General features: G+C 38.2%; 1 pseudogene; it reads right to left on the reverse strand.

Moving 5' to 3' along the window:
* Positions 1–8,695: 8,695 nt before the first annotated feature.
* On the reverse strand, positions 8,696–9,959 carry LOC136857477 (uncharacterized; annotated as a pseudogene).
* Positions 9,960–10,909: the final 950 nt, after the last annotated feature.

Below are 10,909 nucleotides of genomic sequence, written 5' to 3' on the forward strand. Positions count from 1 at the left end.
TTTAGAGATCATGAAACAAGATATAATAGGTAGTAAGATGGAAAGTCACATTACCTTATGTAGTCACACCATTGTTCGTCATAGGGCTCACCTGCGACCCTGGCATTTTATTTAGCCATTTTTACATTCATGGCTTTCCATATCATTTTTATATTTCTTCAGGTTTCCTGGAATAAAGCATAAAAAAGAAAATATCCTTCACTTGTTTGCTGAGCGCACACGATGGACTATAATTATTTCCGCACGCGAATTAATCACATTAGAATTTATTCAGTACTTTGACCGTCCTATGTGGTACAATTATTTCACTCAAGAAAACTATCTCCTCATGGAGTCAAGACCTAGCCACAATGGCTAAAATCTGCAGTTGAACTCAGTCTACTGTTGTTGTTTGATTTCGCAGAGCAGCTCAACAATTTTTCGTCCGCTTTGTATCACAAATGCCGGAGAAGGAGAGTTCGTCATGGCGTCCCTTCATATTTATAGCAGTTACCCCCTCTCTTCGGATATCTCCCTTTGCCACCAAGAAAATTTCTATAAATTTTGTGACTTAACTAAACTGTAATTTCAAGAGTTTAGAACGTGACTACATGCTTGCTACATTTCTGGCGGTAGTGTTCATGGACATTTAACATTTATACGGGTTCGATTTGTGAGATGACTGACCTCCTTTGATAGGCACTATATTTTCTTGACTTGGCTTGGGTCACGCCATGTACACGCGCTTTGAAATAGTTCACAAAAATTACTTGAGATTCTTCCGCCGTCGATACGTGTGGCTGACGTCACGTACCCCAGAGAGTGGGACCGAAGGTAATCACCCCCTCGTCACGTGTCATATCCATGCTATCAAGAATCCAACTTCTAAATGATTTGCCAATTTATGCATAATGTTCTTAGGGCACAAAGGTCATGGGTTCAATATGAATGGTTTTTACCTTTCGTGCCTGTCTGTTTGTCCCACCATCATGGGGATTTTTTCAAATTTTCTTATACACTATCGATTATATCTCGACAAAATTTCACATTTAGTGTCCACACATCCAGGACCAGGATCCGATGTGAATACCATTTAAAATCACTGAACAGATTGGGGTTTTACCGGAAGACCAGAACAGTTTTCTTTAATTTTCTCTTACACTATTGATTATATCATGACCGAATTCCATATTTAGAGCCTACTAATTTGGGAACATTTTTCGATGTGCATATTATTTAAAAATCACTGAGTAGACTCGGGGTTTACAGGAATACCAAAAGATTTGTTTAAAATTTGCTCTTACACTATTGTTATATCTCGACCAAGTTTCATATTTAGAGTCTACTCTTCCAGTGGCAGATTTTGATATGCGTATCATTTAAAATCACAGAATAGACTGGGGTTTTATACTAAGACCATAAGAGGTTTTAATCAACTTTATCTTACACTATTGACTATATATTTACCAAACTTCATATTTAGAGTCTACTCATCCAGTAGCAGGTTACTATTGAACCCATAACCTTACTTTCAAGGGTTCATTAAAGTACATCTCGTTTAAAAATCACTGAACAGACGGGGGTTTGTAGGAAGACCAGAAAAGTTATTTTCAATTTTCTCTTAAACTATTGATTATATAAAAAATCTGTGGGCTATAGGTGAAACGAAACTTCATTTTAAACAATATTTTGTACACAATTTCACTTACTTTTCAAATGACGGAAAAATACTATTTACTACGGGCTTCATGCTCTGCAGCTAGTGACGGTCATCCTCACAGACCTACCGTTATTTGAAGGATCTGTAACATAAGCAGATCAGAAGATGCATAATATTTCGCTCGGCTTGAAAATTAACTCCACCTAATGTAACTGAACACCGAAGAAACATGAGGTAAAACTTTTCCCTAAGGTTTCAGTCTGTCTGTCTACTTATCTACCTGTCTGCATATTCCTAAAGTTAGCAAACTCCTAGACTTATTTCAATTAAACTATTTATTTAGCATCTGTTCACTCAGGATTGTGTTATAAGGCGCATATGACGTCATGGTAATCACATGGTGTATTTGTAGGAAGATTATTCTCAAATATTTTCGTTAACATTAGGTGTATAAAAAGACTGTATATAACAAACTTTTAAGAACATGTTATTTCCGTTCCTTGATGCCATACACGTACTAGTGATTACGGGATTCTAGATTTACTACAAGGAATTAGTAAGAGGGATCATTGATCAAATACCAAATGTTAGTTATTATAAAACAACAGTGTTACTTATCTCGTAAAGAAAATTTAACCCTACCGAGCTCAATAGCTGCAGTCGCTTAAGTGCGGCCACTATCCAGTATTCGGGAGATAGTAGGCTCGAACCCCACTGTCGGCAGCCCGGAAATGGTTTTCCGTGGTTTCCCATTTTTACAACAGGCAAATTAAGGCCACGGCCGCTTCCTTCCCACTCCTAGCCCTTTCCTGTAACATTGCCGCCGTAAGACCTATCTGTGTCGGTGAGACGTAAAACAACTTGCAAAAAAAGAAAACTTAACCCCATTTCGATAGCCAGGATATACATCAGTAGTAAAATAAATATCTGAGTTAATTCCACAGTCAGTGTCACTTGGCAATGTTTCGATGTCCAAATTTCATTATCTAGGTATCACATAATGATATCACTGGTTTCCACCGTAATTACTTCTACGGTTTTTGGAGACGCCAAGGTGTCGGAATTTCATCCCGAAGAATTTATTTTACGTGTTGGTGAACCTACACCCATAGACATGAGATTGACTTATTTGAGCACCTTTAAATGCCACCGAACTGAGCCGGATTTAATTGAGAAAGCTAGCGCTCCAAACCCTGAGTCTTTCTGCCTAGCCTCTCTGTTATCACATCATTCAGTCTGAATGCATAATAATAATTACTCTGTGTATATTGTGCTTCGCTGATCTATGTGCTCATGTAGGTTTTGACATGGCCTCTTCATTGTATTTGACCAATCGATTTATGTTGCCTGCGGTGTATTGAGGAGAGACAAGCTAGGGAGAGTTTGTTAAACTATGAACAACAGCACCGTCACACAGCTATGCTTACAGTGCGCATTATTGATATTCAAGTGTGTTATTGCAGTCCTGCAAATATTGATTATCTGAGGAGAGAGTGTAGTACAAGAGACAGTAGTTCGCTATTTTTCATTTTCAATTTGTTAGCGTATAGTCACACCAACTGTGTATAATATTTTCAAGTTGTTAGCGGAGTAATCTCACAACCGTTAAAACTGAACACATTCATATATTTACAAGATAGTTATCGAGAATTTCTGACTCGTAAGCCATTCACGTCAATCAATCAATCAATCAATCAATCAATACTGATCTGCATTTAGGGCAGTCGCCCAGGTGGCTGATTCCCTATCTGTTGCTTTCCTAGCCTTTTCCGAAATGATTTCAAAGAAATTGGAAATTTATTGAACATCTTCCTTGGTAAGTTATTCCAATCCCTAACTCTCCTTCCTATAAGTGAATATTTGCCCCAGTTTGCCCTCTTGAATTCCAACTTTATCTTCATATTGTGATCTTTCCTGCTTTTATAGACACCATTCAAACTTATTCGTCTACTAATGTCATTCACGCCATCTCTCCGCTGACAGCTCGGAACATACCACTTAGTCGAGCAGCTCTTCTTCCTTCTCTCAATTCTTCCCAACCCAAACATTGCAACATTTTTGTAACGCTACTCTTTTGTCGGAAATCACCCAGAACAAATCGAGCTGCTTTTCTTTAGATTTTTTCCAGTTCTTGAATCAAGTAATCCTGGTGAGGGTCCCATACACCGGAACCATACTCTAGTTGGGGTCTTACCAGAGACTTATATGCACTCTCCTTTACATCCTTACTACAACCCCTAAACACCCTCATAACCATGTGCAGAGATCTGTATCCTTTATTTACAATCCCATTTATGTGATTACCCCAATGAGGATCTTTCCTTATATTAACACCTAGATACTTACAATGATCCCCAAAAGGAACTTTTACCCCATCAACGCAGTAATTAAAACTGAGAGGACTTTTCCTATTTGTGAAACTCACAACCTGACTTTTAACCCCGTTTATCAACATACCATTGGCTGCTGTCCATCTCATAACATTTTCGAGGTCACGTTGCAGTTGCTCACAATCTTTAACTTATTTATCACTCTATAGAGAATAACATCATCCGCAAAAAGCCTTACCTCCGATTCCACTCCTTTACTCATATCATTTATATACATAAGAACACATAAAGGTCCGATAATACTGCCTTGAGGAATTCCCCTCTTAATTATTACAGGGTCAGATAAAGCTTCACCTACTCTTTCTCTGAGATCTATTTTCTAGAAATATAGCAACCCATTCAGTCACTCTTTTGTCTAGTCCAATTGCACTCATTTTTGCCAGTAGTCTCCCATGATCCAACCTACCAAATGCTTTAGACAGGTCAATCGCGATACAGTCCATTTGACCTCCAGAATCCAAGATATCTGCTATATCTTGCTGGAATCCTACAAGTTGAGCTTCAGTGGAATAACCTTTCCTAAAACCGAATTGCCTTCTATCGAACCAGTTATTAATTTCACAAACGTCTAATATAATCAGAAAGAATGCCTTCCCAAAGCTTACATACAATGCATGTCAAACTTACTGGCCTGTAATTTTCAGCTTTATGTCTATCACCCTTTCCTTTATACACAGGGGCTACTATAGCAACTCTCCATTCATCTGGTATAGCTCCTCCGACCAAACAATAATCAAATAAGTACTTCAGATATGGTACTATATCCCAACCCATTGTCTTTAGTATATCCCCAGAAATCTGATCAATTCCAGCCGCTTTTCTAGTTTTCAACTTTTGTATCTTATTGTAAATGTCATTGTTATCATATGTAAATTTTATTACTTCTTTGGCCTTAGTCTCCTCCTCTATCTCGACATTATCCTTGTAACCAACAATCTTTACATACTGCTGACTGAATACTTCTGCCTTTTGAAGATCCTCACATACACACTCCCCTTGTTCATTAATTATTCCTGGAATGTCCTTCTTGGAACCTGTTTTGCCTTAAAATACCTGTACATACCCTTCCATTTTTCACTAAAATTCGTATGACTGCCAATTATGCTTGCCATCATGTTATCCTTAGCTGCCTTCTTTTCTACATTCAATTTTTTAGTAAGTTCCTTCAATTTCTCCTTACTTCCACAGCCATTTCTAACTCTATTTCTTTCCAGTCTGCACCTCCTTCTTAGTCTCTTTATTTCTCTATTATAATAAGGTGGGTCTTTACCATTCCTTACCACCCTTAAGGGTACAAACCTGTTTTCACATTCCTCAACAATTTCTTTAAACCCATCCCAGAGTCTGTTTACATTTGTGTTTACCGTTTTCCACCGATCATAGTTACTTTTTAGAAACTGCCTCATGCCTGCTTTATCAGCCATATGGTACTGCCTAACAGTCCTACTTTTAAGACCTTCCTTTCTATCACATTTATTTTTAACTACCACAAAAACAGCTTCATGAACACTAATACCATCTATTACTTCAGTTTCCCTATAGAGCTCATCTGGTTTCATCAGCACGACATCCAGGATATTTTTCCCTCTGGTTGGTTCTATCACTTTCTGAATCAGCTGTCCTTCCCATATTATCTCATTTGCCATTTTTTGGTCATGCTTCCTGTCTTTCGCATTTCCTTCCCAACTGACATCTGGCAAATTCAGATCTCCCGCTACAATCACATTCCTTTCCACGTCGTTTCTCACATAGCCGTTTGCGTGGAATGCCATGAAAACGAGGGTACAGTTCTCAATATTTTAAGACCTACACCAATTTGGAAAATGTTTGTTTAGTGTCAAGCGTAAAGGAGAAGAGGATGTAGAGAAAGTGTAATTTTATTGCATTTTAAAATCGGATATTTTATAAAGGTAACATTATCACATTCAACTGATCAATTACGCTGTTGTTAATTGCGTAAAAGAACAATATTTCCAATTCACACTAATCCTTGCAGTAAGTGTATTTTCAGTTCAGTTTTGCTTCAAAATTGCCCTTATTACAGATTTCAAAAATTTCTTAGGTATGACTTGGTCCCTCTTCGATAGGTCACCTGCAAATGTCGATGTGTTATGACATATTTTGCTCAAATTGTTTAGAGATATGAGTTAAGTTCCTTATGAAACGTTTATTGAATAACGCTGTAAATATAATGCACATGCACTTGCTGTTAAGACAGTTCATTTTTTCGTATACCGGGCGAGATGGCCGTGCGCGTAGAGGCGCGCGGCTGTGAGCTTGCATCAGGGAGATAGTAGGTTCGAATCCCACTATCTGCAGCCCTGAAGATGGTTTTCCGTGGTTTCCCATTTTCACACCAGGCAAATGCTGGGACTGTACCTTAATTAAGGCCACGGCCGCTTCCTTCCAACTCCTAGGCCTTTCCTATCCCATCGTCGCCATAAGACCTATCTGTGTCGGTGCGACGTAAAGCCCCTAGCAAAAAAAAATTCTTTTTCGTATGTCCATGAATTGGAACTATGACCTACCCTGCTTCTAAACATTGTGTCCCACGTCCCATTCTGTTTATCTTATTCTACATAGCTTCTTCTAGTACCCTTGTAGGTAACCCAACTTCTCCATCAAATCGCATTCCCACATATCTGTGTCATTTGGTATACTTAGCCCAATCCAACTTCTTAAATGTTTAAAAATAATTAAATCCGTTGCCAGTCACAATTATGATATCGTGGCAACGAGATATGAGTCATGACGTGCCAAAAAATCCAATACTTCCTTGTGTCAAAAGTATACAGTTCCTTTGTCGTATATAGTTTCTTGCGTTGTATGGCACGGGACTTGTTAAACCCTATTCTGGTTCTCATCTAATCATTTTAGATATCTTACTTTAATGTTTTCTGCCCCTACGAACCACAAAACATTTGTTATATATATTATTAGATTCACGTGAACTCCTACAAGCTTGAAGGTCGGCGTAGGCTGGCATTTCCTGCATGTTTTCTTTTGAAAATAAAGCATAGTGTTGGAAGTTAAAAGAATGTCATTGTGAAAGATTTTGAAGAAAACAAAAGACTAGCAGATCTCGCATATCAGAAAAAGAATGAGGACAAGAAAGCAAGAGTAGAAGAAAACTCGGAAAGGGTAATTACGTTCCACTTCCAACAAGTTCTTGACACGTCTTCCCTCTCAGAAAATATTGCTTATTATAAGAGGCTGCTGTCTACATACAACCTGACAGTGAGGCATTTTTCATAAAACAGACACAATGAATATTATATGCGGCATGAAGGTTTGGGAGGAAGAGGGTCTGAACACGTAGCAAGTTGTATTTACTAGACATGTGTAAGCCTTTCCAACAATGTTCACCATTTAATTACTTATTCGGACTCTCGTGATGGAAAGAAACTCAAAACCACTTAATCAGTCGTGTTTTCATTAGCTGCTTCCAAGATTTCTTCCATGCAAATCATTGACCAAACGTTCCTGCTGCCAGGTCACACTCATCTAGAGTGTAACAATGATCATGCACGCATTTAAGAAACCAATAAATTAACTTCCGTTCCAATATGGCACCAATTTTTCAGAACGGAAAGGGGCACAAACCATTTCAAACTACAGAAATGAACCAAGGTAATTTCAGATCATTCAACACATCTGAGCGGAAGAACTATTGTACTGATGGCAACAAAATACAGTGGTTAAAAACATAATGGACTAGATATGAAAAACAATTTGGTCTCATGAAATTTAAATACTCTTTGGATGATAGCGAACCGTTGAAAACAATGAACGTCAGTCGAAGGTCAAGAGGTCGAATCTCCCTTGTGGAATTTTTGCCCCTTTTTATGAATCATCCATTCCCGTAAAACACTGAAAAATAGGGATTTATTGAGCCTTCTGCCACTTATTCAAGAAGACATCCAAGTGTTCTACAGGGCAATGAAGACTTTACAATCAGTTGAAGAAAGTGACGCTGAAACATCGGAGATTAGTTATTATGGAATGTAACCAAATATGGTAAAAAACTAAAAGACTTTCAAGAACTATAACAACGTTATATGAGACTTACATTTAAATATTAAGCCTAAATATTAATTTTATTGTTTCGGAGTTGAGGGCAGACGTAGGCAGATTTACAGTCACACGTTTGATTACACATATCTTCCACGATCTTCATAAAATCTTAATGAAACTCGGTATACTCATTTAAAATGACCTATTGAGTTGCTGTGTATGTTTAAGTAACATTGCAGTAATTTTTCTTAAGTTATTGAAGTATTAATTTTTCATACGCTACTGCCTTCAGTACACAGTTTTCGTGATTTATGACATCAAATTTCAAATATATTAATGATCTACACAACTATAGAGACTTGAAAGTGCAGTAACTCATTCCTAAATATTTTTGTAGATTTTCTGCCATTTTTGCACTTGAAAGCAATTTTTTCTTATTTTTAAAAGAAATATTATAATGTACAAATTTTTCTTATTCAACATTTTAAAATTCTACTCCACTTCAAGCTTCGTATATACTTGGGTGACTTGTGTTCATAATTTTATGAAATAACATCAAAGAGTTATTGAGATAATTGTAACTAAAGTATGAAAAGCGTGGAATTCAGAAAATCAAAACTTTTCATAATAAAGTTTCAAGACTACACATCTCTTAAAACTGCCCATAACCATACTCCTCTTCTTCATTAGCATCTTTTGCTGCTCTTTTTTCTGCCCTTCTTCTCTGCCTAGCTGCCTGTTGAATGGTCTGCATTGATGCCTGAGCCTTTGCAACTCGTTGTTCATCAACAGACCTCAGTATCTGTTCTGTGAAGACTCCAGGTGTAAGTCCCAGCCTCCTAAGAATGAGAAGTCTGTCCAAATTTCCATCATTAAATACTGCTGCAACATACAAAGTAGCAATCTTCACCACCAAGTTGTAAACACACACTGTCTTAGGACCCTCTTCCAAATGAGTGTGTTGAAGCTTTAATTTGGATTTTGAGTTTTGCAGTGTAAACATCTTTTCAACGAATATGGTGCAGCTAGAAACCTAAAAGTTAGTTTCATAGCCAGTAAAACAGCTTCAGGAAGGCTGTTTTAATGTCTGTAAGTCTCACCAGATTCCATGGCTTTCAAAAACTTGCACCACTTATCAGAACACAGGAAATGCAGAGGTGTAGTGTCAGTAGACAGGTAATGAAACCATGTAGCCCAGACAGCTCTTCTCGTCTTCTACAAGTCATTTGAATTATTTCTAATGGCACTGCCATAATAAAATTACAGGCTATCAATTCTCTTCTTGGTCAGCCTCCTTTTTCCTCCAAGTGACTTTCCATCTTCCTACAACTTCCCTTTATTTTCTGCATCACGTCTCCTCAAACGTCCACCCATCCTTTCCTGGACATGACCAATGTATTTCAACCTTTTCTAACCTATAGTCACTCCCATAAGGTTGGCTTTCAGATACGGTATTGAAAGCATTTGAGTCACCCTCCCCCAAGTACTTTGCATATCTTACATCATATTACTGTAGGGAGCGATGGAAGATTAGCTTCGTAACAGCAGCTTCCATCCCACTTTTGAACCTGAATAATTCCACCTGCACACACTTTTATGAACATCTTGCCAATCCTTTTCCTTTTCACTGTCCATGTCCTTCTAGTGCAAGGCACATACAGAGCAATGTTTTGACATAGCTTGTAAATCTAACACTCTTCCAATGTCAAAACTAAAGACAGATGACACTCCATGAAACGATGTATGTCCCCTATTCATTCAGGAGCTGCCACAGGAAGCAGGTATTTATATTCGGCTTCATTATTCTCTAGAACAGCATCCTGAACATATACTTCCATGCTCTCATCACTAACCTCTTTCACTGCATTCAAACGTGACATGTTCATAACAGTGAATCTCGCTGTTGGAGCAGGCATGTTCATAATACCACATAATAAGTTCCCACATTCTCTAAATTTTAAGCAAGCCTCCGATCTATGGAAGTAACGGAGTCCACTCCCATTTGACAGGCGAAGGGCTCCTTGGAAACAACTTGGCGAATGAAATGGAATTCGATGGGGATCCATCATTATTAATGGGGCTTATGGAAGAAAGAAAGTAGAAATTGCTGAGTCAGCAAAGATGATGCGTCTGGATGTGCTATAAATAAGCGATATTCGGGTAAGGGGAGATAACTAGGAAGATATTGTTAAGTATACTTGATGGGTGTTAGAAAGGGAAAGGCGGACTACGGGGTACGCTGTTTATCAGGAATACCATCGTACGCAACAAAGTTTCTGTTAGGCACGTAAATGAGCAAATTATGTGGGTAGATTTCGCAGTTGGAGGAATTAGGACGAGAATTATCTCAGCGTATTCATCATGTGACGGTGCAGATGAGGATGACGTTGACGAGTTTTATGAGGCATTGAGTGACATCGTAGTCAGGGTCAACAGCAAGGATAGGATAGTGCTAATGTGCGATTTCAATGCGAGAGTTCAAAATAGCACTGAAGGATTCGAAAGTGTGATTGGTAAATGTGGAAAGATATGGAAGCTAATGGAAATGGGAAGCGTTTGCTGGACTTCTGTGCTTCTGTGGACTTCTGCAGTTACGAATACATTCTTCAAGCATAAGGCTATTCACCGCTTTACATGGGAGGCTAGGGGTACCTGATCCATAATAGACTATATCTCAACCCACTTCGAATTCAGGAAGTCTGTTAGGTATGTACGAGCTTTCCGGCGATTTTTCGATGATACAGACCACTATCTGATCTATAGTGAATTGAGTATCCCTAGGCCTAAGACAGAGAAAGTGAAATCTGTCTGCAAACGAAATTATATTAACGAAATAATAATCAGCTACTAAGTTACGGACCTGAAT

The sequence above is a fragment of the Anabrus simplex genome, chromosome 1, assembly GCF_040414725.1.
Source record: "Anabrus simplex isolate iqAnaSimp1 chromosome 1, ASM4041472v1, whole genome shotgun sequence".
Taxonomy (NCBI): Eukaryota; Metazoa; Arthropoda; class Insecta; order Orthoptera; family Tettigoniidae; genus Anabrus; species Anabrus simplex.